This window comes from Somniosus microcephalus, chromosome 6 (assembly GCF_052327205.1).
Source record: "Somniosus microcephalus isolate GS21.2 chromosome 6, FLI_Smic_1.0, whole genome shotgun sequence".
Classification (NCBI taxonomy): domain Eukaryota; kingdom Metazoa; phylum Chordata; class Chondrichthyes; order Squaliformes; family Somniosidae; genus Somniosus; species Somniosus microcephalus.
The window spans coordinates 114,902,950-114,907,227 of NC_140992.1; the positions used below are offsets into that span (position 1 = coordinate 114,902,950).

Below are 4,278 nucleotides of genomic sequence, written 5' to 3' on the forward strand. Positions count from 1 at the left end.
ATGGGCCGAAATGGCCTCTATCTGCACTGTGGGGTTTCTGTGATTCTGTGATCTCATTCTGATTTTGGATTTATCCAGCAATGAGGCAACCGTGCTAAGAACAATCCTTTTCAAACCTCTAAGTCCACAAAATTCAAATCGGAGAAGACATGCACAAATAGGATGGAGCTACCAGAGCTTGGGGGCTGCATGGGGCCTAGGGCATTTGTTTGGGCACCCCTGCGTTAGGCCACTGAGGCAGCTAACAAGAGAAGTTGATAATAAAAAAGTTAACACTCAACAAATTCCTGAGATCAACTCAATGTGAGGATTTCACGAACCTGATGGACTGGAACACTTGCATCAATGGCAGCACACTGCTCATCCCAGGATGCTAGGTAACAGCAACCTCTCCTGGACCCTGAGCACTAGCTAGTGAGTCACTGTGGTATACGGCTATGGTCACCAATCCCCTACATCGTACTCTCACCTTCTGGGTGCTCAGCTCCTCTCGGTACCTGTTACTGAGTCCTTCCCTGCTACATGAGGCAGTGTTCGTTTGACTCAGTCTACTCTTGCATTGCAGAATGTTTCATTATTTTCCATAGAAAAGTAACCAGAATTAAGGAGTGGTGCCCCATGGCAAGGGCAGCACTGGTTACCTGCGGGTAGAATACCTATCTTGCAATCCAGGCGTTCGAGCATCGACGCTGTGGACAAGTACAAAGGGCACTTAGAAATGTTGCAGTTTGAACAAAATAGACAGAAATAAGTGATTGTTTTGACAAGAAACACCTCTCTCTCATTCTAAGGGTCTTGGCTTGTGTTGGCGCTGTGGGTGCTGCTGAGTGGAGCACTTTATAAACAGCATAAAGATCTACCCAATAAATTGACCATTCAGTGGAAGAGCCACAGTCACCTGGCGCAGTGATTAATTTCAGTGAGCTGGTCCTGCATCACTGAAGCACATTAATTTGCCTGCAATTAAGAAGTTCTTCACTTAGAGCTGTTTACACAGGTACTCTGGTACACGAGGTATGTCTGCATTAGCCACTTTCAGTCCACGTAATGGAGATAAGCCATCCACTACGCCATCTGTGCACCTGATTCCTCAGTCGATGAGCATCAAAGAAGCAGCATCTCAGTTCTCAAATATTACCTTGAATGTTTTGCGATTTTTTTTAAGCAACTTGTCCTCATAATTTAACCCTTTAACCCACGGTATAATTTTGGTGAATCTGCGCTGAACACCTCGAAGGCCAGGTGCAGTGCCCAGAACTAAACGCAGCACTCCAGGTGGGTTCTGATCAAGGCTCTATACAACTGAAGCATCACTTCCTCCGCCATTGTATTTCAGCCCCCCTTGAGACAAAGGCCAACATTCCATTAGCCTTTTTGATGTCTTTTTGACAGCTTTTAGTGATTTGTGCACCTGGACACCAACATTTCTTTGCTCCTTCACAGTTCCTAGTTTCTCACCATTTAGACAATACTCCGATTTGGGTCCAAACTGGATGACCTCACAGCTTTGCCTACTCAATTAATCTGTCTATGTCCCTTTGTAACTTCCTGCTCCCATCTGCAGTACTTACTGTACCTCCCATCTTAGTGTCATCTGCAAACTTGGATATACAACACTCACAGAGCGCTTTGAGCCCCCTGCGCACCCGTTTTCGGGCACAGCCAAGTTTTTACACCAGGGTTTATCCAGCCTGTGCATGTCATTAATCGATCATCTGATGTGATGTTCTTGCACATGTTGGTTCTGAAATTGCAAAATTGGAACCTCCTCAGAGAACTAATTGTGCCAGTTTATATTTGTGGCAAATTTCTTTTATCAATGGGTCCTGAACCATAATAATGTCTATTTACAGGCTGGCCTGGGTAAACATAACATATCGTTCATTGGGATTGGCCATGCATTGTGTGTGTGCACTGAAGTGTCAAATCAAACAGTTTGTCAAAGGTAATATCGCAGAGGAAGGAATACACAGCAATGAGTTGCAGTGAATCTCTGCACAAGTGAGAGCGACAGATCTGGTGCTATACTCTCCATGAGGATTTGCCCACTTCTCTGTAAGGATCATGGTCAATGATGTTCATAAGAGGATGATGACGCTCGGTATTTAGGTGAAATGTCTCTGGGTGGCACTGAGATAAGACTGATCTCTCTGCTGTCTTCAGCTTCTGCAGGATTGACTTCTACGCACATGGTTCTGGAAACTAAACAGGACAGTATTTTGAAGCCGGATTTGTGTCAGAACTGAGTGGTTCCTGCCAATTTGTACAGAAGGATTTGCTTTCGTCGTGTTTGGAAAATTTACAGGTACTGCTTGTATCTGGCTGCAGACATAATCTGCAGTAACCCTGTAGTAAATACCCAGAAAAAAGGCTTTAGCCTAAGTCAGAGCATTAAGTAGGTTGAAGAATTTGGAAACCATTGCTACACTGGATACAAGCAGATACAAATCCTCGAAATCGTGACCTTCTTTAAGCAGCACAGAATGAATTTATCTAAATGTGAAAATTGTGATTCCTACAATGAGATGCCTCTCCTGGGGCAAGAAATCGTTACTGTACAATTCTCTACAAATGCCTCCCATCCTGCAGTCCTATATAACCTGGTGCAGGAATGGTTTCTCAATATGCCACACTGGGGAATGGCTGGTTTAGTTATTCCTCCTGTAATCTGTCTCTTTGCCTCACTGTTGGCCACTCCTCTGGTCCTGCTGGCCATCTTTTCAAACAGCAGCCTTCATCAGGAGACCAGGTATCTGCTACTTGCCAACACTTTGGTTAATGATTTGATTTATTCAATACTGAACACCTTCATTGCCATCCTTAACGCAGCAGGTGTAGGAATGCCAAAAGTAGTTTGTGAAACACTCTTGTTCTTGCTAACGGTGGCTTATTCTAATGGGATTCTGACAGTCACTGCCACGGTGGTGGACACTTACGTAGCCATTGGTTGGCCCCTTCGCTATATCTCACTTTTACCCCGTTCCAGGATCCTTAAGATCATCGCTTGCATATGGATTCTCTCTGTCAGCTTTTCTTCTGTCCTGTTCATAATAACACTGGGTCACAAGAGAATCCATTCTCCCTGTTATTGATGTGTATGGGGCCTTTAGTGCTTTTGTCTTCTCCGTTTGGAACATTTTTGTTAAAAAGTTCTTACGGTATTGCAGTACTGTATTTTCTAATATGTTTCGTACTGATCTCAAGTTTCTATGTCATGTTATACTGCAAAACTAGGACATCGGGGATATGGGCTAGAAACTCAAGGGCAAGGCAGACCTACCTCATCCATTCTGTGCTGTTAATTGTTTACTTCTCACCTTTGGCATTGCTGGTAGCAGGGGGAGTGCTTTATGGTATGCACTTGATTGGGTTGCAGTCAGCAGTCTGGATGATTGTGTTGATAAATTATATACTGATGTTACCAAAGGCAATGAGCCCTTATGTCTATGGGCTGAGATATCGAGAAATCACAAACACAATCCGATCATTCTTCATTTTGAAGTCCATAGCTCAAGTAAGGCCACTGTAAGAGAAAAGGTATATGACTGTGAGACTCTTTACTTCCTCTTATCATTTCCAGATTGCACTGAAAACAGGATTTTACACAGATAATACACATTCTGCACTGTATTACACAACACCTGAGTGTGTTCTGGCTCAATACAAACTGATAGTTTGCAGATCCTACCTGGGAGATATCTGAAGTCCAAGCACTAGTGGCTTCTGATTTACATAGAATTTACAGCACAGAAACAGGCCATTTGGCCCTACTGGTATATGCCAGTGTTTATGCTCCACATGATTTCAGCAATCAATATGCCCAAATGATGGTTAAAACATTTTTAAACATCTTAAAGTAAAGTTAAATCTTTAGACTTTTAAAACCTAAGCTTGGAGTCAGCTAATCACTACTTTCTGATCTACCACATCTTCTCTTTGGGCCTTAGCCCTTCAACTCGGTTTCTCAACTTAAAAAATCTACGGAGGGCACACGTCAGCAGTCAGAGCACGACGGTAAATAATCATAGAGTGTCACAGTCCTCATCGGAGTTCGTTTATCACAACAGGAGTGGATTATTTTTTGTGAAGTACTTGTATTCAGTCTGTATTCTACTTGGGCACAGAGGCCTGGGTTTCGGCCTTCAGTGCTTCTGACAACAGGGTTTCCAATTGGCGGTCTTGGTGGACAAACCTCTACAACTGGAGACTAAAGATGAGATTTGATTTTTTTGGTGGCGGGTTGGTGTTTTTTGAGGAGAGCTCAATGGTTTGGGTGGG

At 43.5% G+C, this 4,278-nt stretch overlaps 1 pseudogene; it reads left to right on the forward strand.

Annotated features, from left to right (window-relative positions):
* The first annotated feature begins 2,483 nt into the window (after positions 1-2,483).
* On the forward strand, positions 2,484-3,529 carry LOC147116013 (putative G protein-coupled receptor 148; annotated as a pseudogene).
* The last annotated feature ends 749 nt before the right edge of the window (positions 3,530-4,278 follow it).